This window comes from Pteropus alecto, unplaced genomic scaffold (assembly GCF_000325575.1).
Source record: "Pteropus alecto unplaced genomic scaffold, ASM32557v1 scaffold781, whole genome shotgun sequence".
Lineage (NCBI taxonomy): Eukaryota > Metazoa > Chordata > Mammalia > Chiroptera > Pteropodidae > Pteropus > Pteropus alecto.
In genome coordinates this window covers 161,824-173,316 of record NW_006431388.1, presented here as the reverse complement: position 1 = coordinate 173,316, position 11,493 = coordinate 161,824, and the positions used below count along the sequence as shown (strand labels likewise).

General features: G+C 36.0%; 1 pseudogene; it reads right to left on the bottom strand.

The window, feature by feature from the left end:
* Window positions 1-6,233: 6,233 nt before the first annotated feature.
* On the bottom strand, window positions 6,234-6,352 carry LOC112470977 (annotated as a pseudogene).
* Window positions 6,353-11,493: the final 5,141 nt, after the last annotated feature.

Below are 11,493 nucleotides of genomic sequence, written 5' to 3'. Positions count from 1 at the left end.
CACACACACACACAATCATTCACACGCACATTCACTTTTAGAATTTGAGGACAAAAACAAAATGCATATAAGCAAAAATTTCTCATCATGAAGTTACAAAATCACTGTTCTGACCATTTTCTTTATTACACACTGAGGTAGTACACACACACACACACACACACACACAATCATTCACACGCACATTCACTTTTAGAATTTGAGGACAAAAACAAAATGCATATAAGCAAAAATTTCTCATCATGAAGTTACAAAATCACTGTTCTGACCATTTTCTTTATTACACACTATGAGGTAGTATTCTCAAATTCTGTGTATTGGTGAGATTTCTAGTTGTCTTTCAAAAGGGGATATTAATTAGGGATTAGCACACAAAACATCAGCGGTGACAAGCCATCGAAGTACCAGAGGAACTTCACATTTTGGGGGAGAATTAACCTTTGTATCTGACATTAAAAATTCATCAGCAATCCCAGTTAAATAGAAACGATTTGATCACTTAAAGCTGTCTGTATCTCATGTACCTTTTATAACAATCTTTCTAAGAATAGTAAGAGGCTTTCATTGAAACTCAAGCCATAAATTTCAGCTAAATTTGACTTCGTTGGTATATTCTCTGAAAGAGCCTTTTCTTTTCTGGTTTCTATTTACATAAACTTCTGACAATATTCAGTTAGTAGCTGTATCCTTTCTTGTATCCTCATCTTTGGGCAATTTCATCCATTGTTGTCTCTTAAGTATCATATATGTGGTGACAATTCCCAAATATTCACGTCTAGTCCTGCTCATTCCCCTAAATTCTACACCCAAACACTCAGCTATCAGCTTTAGTTTTTATTATATATCCAGCAATCATCAAAATTTGTCTCCAAACCATAACTTATCTCCCCAACCACCCTAACTTTTTTCAATTACTCAGCTCCTTAGTGCCATAAATAATGTTATTATCAAAGCAGATTATAAACTTTTCAACCTCTACTCTGCATACACATGCGGTTAGCAAGCAAATCCTTGATTCTTTGGATCTGCACCTCCTTTTTTTTCTTCTTCAAAGCCACTTCTCAAATTCAGACTCTACTCTTTTCCTGGCATATTGCAATAGCCACGTAACTTTCTACTTCCGGTCCCTCTTTATGCCATCATTCTTTACACTGCTTTTTGATTTAGCTTCTTAAAATACAGATCTGATCAAGCTACAGTTTTGTTCCTTTTAAAAAAAAAAAATGTCCCCTAGTACACATACCCTAATGTTAAACCTTATTCAATCTCATGCTAATGTATCTTTATTTTTCTTGTGGTCATATATTGACCTATTTGCCACAATTCTTCCACTTTGGGACTCAGCTCCATCTCTTCCCCCAGTCCTGAGTCCTACATGCCCACACCCACACTCTGACAGTTCCAATCCTGTTTATCAGGCAGTCACAATTTAAATTGTTCCTCCTCCAAAACATCTTCCCATGTCCCCAATAACACGTAATCTCTCTTTAACATAATGCTTTCAGAACTCAGTTAAAGAACATATTTATTTTTAAAAATTCATTTACATTAGCCCCCTTTTCAATGGGGGATATGTTCTAAGACCTCCAGTGGATGCCTGAAACAGTGGATAGTACTAAACTATATATATATAGTTTATATATATAAAGTATACATGTATGTGTATGTATATATACACATATATATACACATACATAAATACACATATATACACATACATACACATACTATTTTCCCTATACATACATTCCTGTGATAGTTTAATTTATAATTTAGGCACAATAAGAGATTAACAGCAACAATAAAATAGAACATTTGTAACAATGTACTGTAACAACAGTTATGTGAGTGTAGTCTCTCTTACTCTCTCTAGTAAATTTTATATTTTCAGTCCAAACCTCTTCCTGAATCTGTGTCACCATCCCCTGCCTGCAGTAAGTGGCTCGGTGTCACTCATTTCAGGGCATCCCTTGCTAAAGTCTTTGTATAGGCTCAACACCTTCTGGCGCCAACACGCTGCCATCAATAAGAACACATTTTCTGTGCATGTCTTCCAAGCACATCTTAACTAAACACTTGTCACCTACTGTGGCCATAAATTTTGCAGTTTGAGGTATGACAGCAAAACTAGCACACATTTCTTTTTCCTTCACAAATTCTTGGAAAGAAGATTCGTTCTTACCATAGATCTTGGCAACCTCAGCATATGATTTTTTTTCTTAAGTCTAGAACTTTCACCTTTTCCCTTAAAGAAAACTCTTTATGGCTTCTCTTTGGCATATCCAATTTGCCAGAAGTTGGCCATGTGAAACTAGGAATAAAAAAGCATTTCAGACAGAGGCAACAGCAAATAAAAATGTCTGAAGGTGAGAAAAAGTATCCAAGGGCCAAAAAAGGACTATGTAACTTAAGGGCATTGAGTTGAGATTTAGAGATTTACTTAACATTTGCTACACGCAAGGTGCTGAACAAAACAGTGTTTCTTTCAAGTGATGTGAGTTTAATAGGCCAGACTTATACTGACCCAACAATAACACAAATACATACTAAAACTGCTAAGTACTAGAAATGAAATGTAAAGCCAGGCACTCTGATGTGCCTATGAGGTAGTAAAATGGAGAGTTCCAGCAATTTGTCACCTCTGTGGAGGTTAGAGAAGAGGTCTGGGCTGAAGATATGAATTAGCCTGTCCTTACCACATAGGTGAATAATTGGGTTAATAAAGGATCAAGGCTAAGACCTGAGAAAACCTAACATGAATAACCAGTGAGATTATTAATCTAACATTAATATTAAATTTTAAAAATCAGGTAAACCCACTGAAGAGCCTTACAGGAGAAGCCAGAAAGCTAGGCAGACGACCAGAGTACTCAAAACTAAGAGAAGAGCTTTGACGAGGAGTTAAGAACTTCAGTCAGTGCTATTGAGAGGTTAACTCACAAGACATCTGAAAAGTATCTACTGGATTGTGTATCAATACGAAAGTCACTGGTAAAGCTTAAAGAAATCAGTATTGGTGGAGTGGTGGGGACAGGAGAGAAACTAGCATGAGTTAAGGAGAAATGGGAGGTAATGAAGTGGAGACATGATTTATAGACACTTTTTTCCAGGAGCTTGGCTGTAAGCAGTAGTAGAGAATTGGCAATTAGAATAGCCTTAATTAAAGTGATCGCAACATCATTTGGGTAGTTATTGATTTAAACCTCTGTTTCCTTCTCTTAATTATATGTTGTTAGATTGCCACCATTATTTTTTATTTTTAACCACTATAAAACAAGTGGGTTAGACTAAATGAATTTTTTTTAAAAAGACTTGAGTTCTACTCAGAGGTCCCAGAGGTTAGAAGCAGCAGAGCCGAGGCTGAAGGCCAGGGCTTCTGATTGCAAGTTGAGTGTGTTACATGCTACCTCTAGTCAAAACCTGCATTTAAACCTGTCCTTGAATTATAAAGATGTAGGCTATCTTGAAAGGAGCTATTCACTAACATCTCGGTGAAGGTTAACTTTGGCCTTAGGAGAAATATCCCTAGTTTGCCGTGACTTGAAATGAGATCCAGTAGGCAGACACCTGCTCTCAAACACAGATTCTCAATGGCCCCATCATAAAATTTATATAGCTGTCCGTAGCCCTACTATACGTGCTAATTAGTGGGAATTCTCCCAAGTAATTAACTTCATAATATTTATCTGATAACATTCCCATTTCCAAGTATTTTTAGGGAATTATGATGAAAAACACTTGAATCAGTTACATTAAAATCTTAAACAGAAAGTATGATGTAACACACATTAAACGTTGGGTAGCTTGTACATAGGCACCGAGAATTAAAATGGTGATGATCTTTGAGAAATCCATTTAACTTTTTCACCATCTTTAATATTTTATTCCTTATTCAAGTGTAGGTGTGCAGCCACTTCCGAGACTTCCAAACTACATAGATGGCCCCTCTGCTGCTGTGTTCACATTCTGAGAATCCCCTAGGCTCCACTACACATGCCAAGCCCTGGACATGCATATTCTTTCTCAGCTCCGTTTCAGTGCGTCCACCCTCCCTATCAACACCAGCAGCACTAGCATAGTACGTGTTTATGGCTAGTCAGGCACAGAGGTATTTGTTCCTGTTTTCCATTCCTCCTTGCATGCATATGGGCACATACAAAAATGAGCCATTTAAATGCACCAAGGTAGGATGTGGGATAAACATAAGACTTCTTATACAATAATGGATTAGGTTATAGTAATATATTTTGAAGAACGTTTTTAACCACATAGAATGTGGAGAAAATTGGCTGCATGAAATCACTGTACACTTTAAAAAGTACCTCTATATTATGTCTAATGGGAGAACTTCTAAACAGAGAGAGTTGTGGGCTTTGAATATTGTCTTTTCAAGATGGCAGGCCAGCTACAATAGAAACAAATCTCTGATTAGAAATTATGGGCCCAAAGTAATTCTTAACGCTCTTGTCTGTCCTGACCACAGTAGAAATGAATAATAAAAGGCCGAGGACATCAACAGTTAAATTACTGTCACTGACGTAAAGAAGTTTCAACCATTACAAACTGCAACAAGGGCAAAGGATAGTGTCGGGTTTGTGGCTTACAAAAGAGAAAATAATATATCTAATTGCAATTAGGTCCAGGCTCTGGGAAGAAGAATGCGTGGATAGATCTCTTCGCACCACTGAGTGAGTTAAGAGGATTTTTTTTAAGGCAAGGGTTGAAGAAGCTCCTGTCTCATTTGCTGTGTATCAGAGAAACAACTTTCCAGAGCAGGTTTGTCGCTGAGCCTCCAGACACAAGCAAAGAGGAGGGGCTCGTCCTTTTGTATTCTATGCTAGCCTGAAGTCAGTTATGCATCAAGCTACTAGACATAGACAGGAAAATACATTCAGATACCTTTTACTTTCTTATCTGTTCTCCTCGAGAAAATGCTTGCAGTGATGTCCAATTGATGTGTTCAACGCACTGTCTTTATTGCATTCAACAAGGGAAAGATTATAAGTATTAATTGAGCACCTACTGTGTGACCAAGACCATGGAGAATAGACCTAAAACATTATTTTATAACAACCCCCAGCCTTACCAGCAGGTCTATACATGCCCATTGTTTCCCTTAAGGCAGTGGGCAGATAAATCTTGAACAAGACGGCTCACAACATGCATAATAGTCTTACTCAAAGAATATCTAAAATAAGTAACTATGGCTATATCAAATTCTCCACACTGTGGGCATTCACCTTTGTCATTATTATGTTCAGAGTGAGGTGATGCAGATACTACGAGATCTTTAGATTCGGCCAATAGATGTGAACTCTTAAAATAACAACAGCAAAATATACAGTCATTATGCCTTATTTTACTTATTTGCTGAGGTAGTAAAAAATGTATTTGCCAACAGCTAAAACTTAGCTAATGTATTCTAGAATTCAAAAAAAATAGATTTCAGGGGAAACAAAATTATGTTAACTTTTAATTAATGACAGAATCAATTTACATAGAACTCTTCATTCAGAGATCATTACAGCTCAATGAAATTCCACAACTTCTTGCCAATAAAGGTAAGATAGCAGGAACTCCAGTGTGTATATCCATACGTCCTGTGTGTGCCACTACTGGAGTGCTGATATAAACTTTGGTCAACTCAGGAAAAGAATATGGAAGATATTTTTGGAAGGCTCCATTTTGGAGCTATGCGGATAAGTCACACACATCAGACTGACCAAAAAAGCCAAGTTGCAGATCACATCCAATTGGATAGTTTTTATGAAATTTTAAAAAAGTACAAAACAATGTCATATACTGCTCAGGAATAAATAAACACGTAGTAAAAATGTAAAGAGAAACAAGACAACATTAAACATCCAAATCAGTATAGCGCTCATTTCTATAGGGTGTGGAGGTAACTGGTACAGGGAATTTAACTGAATTGGCTATTGTTTCCTAAATCGAGTTTGGATACGTGGGTATTTGTTGTATTCATAGCTTTATATCATCACATGTGCTTTAATAAGTTATTTTCAAATGTACACAAAATTAGAGGTGCTAGTAAAATGAATTCTTGTATACCCATCTCATGTATGCAACAATCATCAAAATGTTGCATATTTGCTTCGTCTTTGTTCTTTTCATTTCTAAAGGTTTTGTTTGTTTGTTTGTTTTTAGGCAAGGCAACCCTTGGTTGACCTCACAGATTACAAGGACCTTGTCATCTTACAATCCCTTATTTTTTACACCTACAGTACCTGGTCTTCCTAGGTGGTCTCCCATCCAAGTACTAACCAGGTCCGACCCTGCTTAGCTTCCGAGATCAGACAGGATCAGGCTTGTTCAGGGTAGCATAGCCATTGACTCTAAGGTGTATTTTAAAGCAAATCCCAAACAGCGTGTCATTTTATTTCTTCATGCTTCAATGTACAGATCTAAAAATAACTTTTTCCTCATTTCTTCATTTTCATTTAGTAAAAATTTATATACAGTAAAGTTCACTGTATATAAATATAAGCAGCATACAGTTTTATGACTGTTGAAAAATGCAGTTATATATACTGCAATCAGGATTCAGAACCAACCCATCATCCGCCCCCAATTTCCTTCACATTGCCCCTTTGTGATCAACTTCTGTCACCTGAGCTTTTAAAAAACATAATGCTATCACTACTATTAACCAAATTAATAATTCTTTAGTATCATGTATTCCAAAAGACTATAAAAAACCTTCCCGATTGTCTCCAAAATCCCTTTACAGTTCATTTGTTTAAATCAGGATCCATATAAGGTCCACACGCAATATTTCATTGTTAGATCTCTAGTCTCTTTTAATCTAGGGTGTTCCTCCCTGCTGTGTATCTTTTCATGCTCTTGACTTTGTGGCAGTAACTGGGTCAGTTCCTCCATGCTGTTTATTCTTTTTTGTATGTCTTGAATATTGCACACGTTTTTAAATATTTAAGATGCTATTATGTTGAAAAGGTTAAGTATGACATTCACACAGTTGTTGGTCTTTTGAGGCATGGTGAGATGCTAGAAATGGAGAAGAGCTGATTGTCACTGTGCATGCACTATGTCTGTTTCAGAACGTGTGTCTGGGTCTCCTTTGACTAAAGAAAGTGCTGTGTGGTGAGTGGGAACGTGCATAGATGTTAATAGATGAGAGATGCCTTACCCAGAAGCACCCAACAGTGAGAATTTGGAAGAAATGACACTTTGTGAATAGCAGATCCTCGACTTGTCCTTCTTTTTAATGATAAATAATCATGCGATATTGCCAAAAAAGGAAAGGTTTATTTAAATTCAGCAAATATTACTTAACACCCAATACATACATAAAGCATTGCTATATACTGGGGGTGGGATATCAAGAGGGTGATTATTGTTAATAGTTAATAATAACAATAGCTGAAATTTGTACAAAGAATTAACTATATATCATGATTTAATCTAATTCTCCAAACAACCCTATGATGTACAATTGTATTTCCTATTATACGAATGAGGCTCAGAGATTAAGCAATCTGCCTAGGGTCTCACAGCTGGTAAGTTGCTGAAAAAGAATTACAGCTGAAATCTGATTTGAATTCAGTCTATCTGATTGCAAAATAGAGACTTTTAAGCACTATACTACACTGTACTGCCTCAATTATAACTCCTGTGTAGAGTAGAACAAGTAGGACCCCCCTACTTCATAACAATCTGCTTAATTTGGCCCCAAATTCAATTTAACACTGAATGCTATTCAAACACGCATTCCCTACTTCCTGTGATTTTGCAAGACTTAGTCTCTGATATTTGCAGTTTTAATGAACTATATTTGAATGGCTATATTATCTTTCAGCATTTCATGTACTCTGTTTAGATTTTTGTATATATTTTTGTTCCTATACTTACCCTATCCTTCTTAATTTGGGGAAAGAATAGATATAGATAATATAGACATGGGCACAGACATAGATATAAATATATACGTCAGCATTTTCAATTGAGTTCCTATCATTGCATTTTTTTCTTGTCAAATATAAGTAATCTGGCCAGAGGAAAGAGGTGGGGATTATGGAGGAAAAATACATGACTTGGGTCGGAAGCCCTGGCCTTTACTCCTGGACCTGCACTCTGCATGTATGAGACTTTGCAAACTTTGCCTCTCTGAGTATTGGTCTGCCTGTGAATAAAGGAGGAAAATTAAAATTCCTGCCAGGGCTGTTCCAAAGCAAGTAAAAACAGGAGAGCTTAACCGCTCTAATCAAACCCCTGGCAACTCTGCATTCACATCTCAAATGGATCCCCAGAGGCTCACCTCTGCTTCACATGGGTTGGGGGCAGTAAGTCAGTCCTATTCCTCACTCCTTGGACTGGGAACAGTGATATTTCTGCTTTCAAGAACTAGAAGTAGGATTACTGTGTACATACTATTAGCTGACGGCACCTCTCATTAACCTCCACGCTAGGATTGGTGTATATCTTATGTTCTAGATTAATTTCTCCAAGTAATTCATTTATATTTTCTTGAAAACCTGAGTGCAAGCATGGGCATTATATATATACACACATAAATGTATGTATGTATATGTGTGTATATATATATATATCTCCACACACACCTGATACACACACACATGCGCACACACACATTTATGTGTGTATATATCATTATATATATATATAATGTACAGATCTAAAAATAACTTTTTTCTCATTTCTTCATTTTCATTTAGTAAAAATTTATATACAGTAGAGTTCACTGTATATAAATATAAGCAGCATACAGTTTTATGACAGTTGAAAAATGCAGTTATATATACTGCAATCAGGATTCAGAACCAACCCATAATCCTTCCTTGAGGTGTAATCTATATGTATGTATGTGTATGTATGTATGTATGTATGTGTGTGTGTGTGTGTGTGTGTGTGTGTGTGTGTGTATATATATTTTTTTTTTTAGATATATAAATAGATGATAGGTACATAGATAGATAGATCAATCGATCTCAGATAAATTGAGAGAATGTCAAATTGGAAAATAGAATGCACAGGGAAAACTTTAATAACGGCATTTACATAGCTTTTCCCCCCCCTTATCAGTGTCAGTACGTCAATGAGAGGCCACGGAAGGTGTTTTCATTTTTATCTTAAACTGCCTGTAAACAAAGCAGTTTTAAATTTTAGGAGTTAAATAGACAGGATTTTACTAATATGGTTTTTTTAATCAACTTCCTTGAGGTGTAATCTATATGAAACACAGAACACCATTTTAAATACACACCGCGATGAGATTTGTTAAATACATCTACATAATCCCCACCACAATCAAAATGTGAGACATTCCTAAATCTGTCTAAAAAAGTTCCCTCCTGAGCCACTGTGGTCATTTCCATCTCCTGACCCATGGTCCAGGCAACTAGTGATCTGCTTTCTGTCACTAATGATTAATTTTACCTTTTAGAATTTTACAGAGTCCTACCATATGTCATATTCTGTGACTGCCTTTCTGCACATAGCATAACATTTTTGACATTCATATTGTATTAGGAGCTGCTTTCCATCACTTTATTCCATTGTTTGCATACATACCAAGTAATGTTTCATTCACCCATTGATGGTTCTTGAGTTGTTTCTAATTATTAACAATTATGCATAAAGCTGATGTGAACATTCACTTACGAGGCTTGGTATGGACATAAGTTGCTTGACGCTTGGATGAATACTTAGGAGTGAAATTTCTGGTTCACTGGGAAGTATGTGTAGTCTTTTAAGAAAATGCCAGATTTTTTAAACGTGTACCACTTTATGCTCCGACAACATATGAAAATTCCCGTCACTCTTCATCTTCACTAATATCTAGCATTTTTAGTGTTTTTAATTTTAGCCATTCTAGTGGGTGTGTAACTCATTTCCCTAATGACAAATGAACATCTTGCCATAGGTTTAGCGGCCATCCTAATATCTTTTATGAAACATCTGCTTAAACAATTATTTATTTTTACCTTGGTTCCCTATCTGCATATTATCGAATTGTTATATATTTTGTATATCAGTACATTGCTAGATATAAATATTTTGCCTTTGTTTCATATTAAGTAAATTATTACCTACTCCAAGGGAGAATTTACAGTTTTTGATTTCATGCTTAGTTATATCATCCATTTCAAGTTGAGTTCTGTGTATATTATGAGGTAAGGGTCAAGGTACAGTTTTTTCATGTGGATCTGAAGTTGTTCGAGCACCATTTGTCAAAAAGGCTAGCATTTGTCGTTGGCACCTTGGTTGAAAATCAGTTAAACATATATGTGTGGGTTTATTTCTAAACCTCTTATTCTTCTCATTTTAACTCTTTAGCCATCCTTATATCAATCAGATACATCTTGACAAATTAGCTTAATTCTTGAAATCAGGCAGAATTGTACTCCAATTGGATCCTCTTTTTCAATGCTGTTTAGGCTATTCTAGATCCTTCAAATTTTTATATTAATCTCAGAATTAGTTTGCACATTTATAGAAATATTTTTTCTGGACATTGTCAAATCCATGCAAAGTAATCAACAAGTGTCTAGCCTCTTCAGGAACACCATAGGTAATGTGAAGGCCAATGGCTGCTGAGTACTTTTCTAAAGTAGATTAGATCAAAGCCATCATAAATATTTTGCAAGGGTTTTGTAATGATAATTGGGAGACTGGGCATTAAGCAGGTTTTTAAACAGCCAAGTGTTTTGTGTGTGAGTGTATACATATGTATGTATAGGTATTGTGTGTATGTACACACACACACACACACACACATATAGAGTCAGAGAGAAAAAAAAGAATATTATTTCAAAGAGTACATTTGGATATATTGCTGAAAGACCAGTACTGCAGATTTTGGACCGGTTAACAAAGGGCCCATAGAAAACCCACTGAAATGTTGGACATTCAAGATTAGTAACACTTGACTGTGGAGGAGACTGTTATGCCTTTGGGCCAAATCTGTATTTCTATGTGTGACATTGAGTTAAATTGTTCTGTGCTTCACCCTTTGGGAAAAATCACCTTAACTTACTTATGAATCCTTGAAAGAACACTAAAAGTAAAAGAGATTCCATCATATTAATTCAATATATTGTTTCACATGCTCTAATTTCATTCAGTTTTCTTAATATATAGATCACTACTATTTCTCAGAGTTCAGGTTTAAGTACCCACTGTTACATGTCTTTATTCTGTTTCCTACAGGCCCCTTCCACTGACAAATTAGCCAAGAAAAGTCCAATTAGTATTTTTTATGGTTTAAATTCTGTCAGGATATGCCATAATATCCCATTAGACGCTAGTGGTGCAGTGACAGGAAGTTAAAGGGGTTCTGCTCTCTGCTTTGAATGTTGGTCTTTTTGATTAAAAATGTGACAGTTCGATGGACTTGTGAAACTCGAAAAGCCACTTCTAAAATCGCTGCCTGACCCATTCTCTCTGATATAAGATATGTGCACAGTATTTTGGCTCTGAGCCCAAAGACTTAGCACT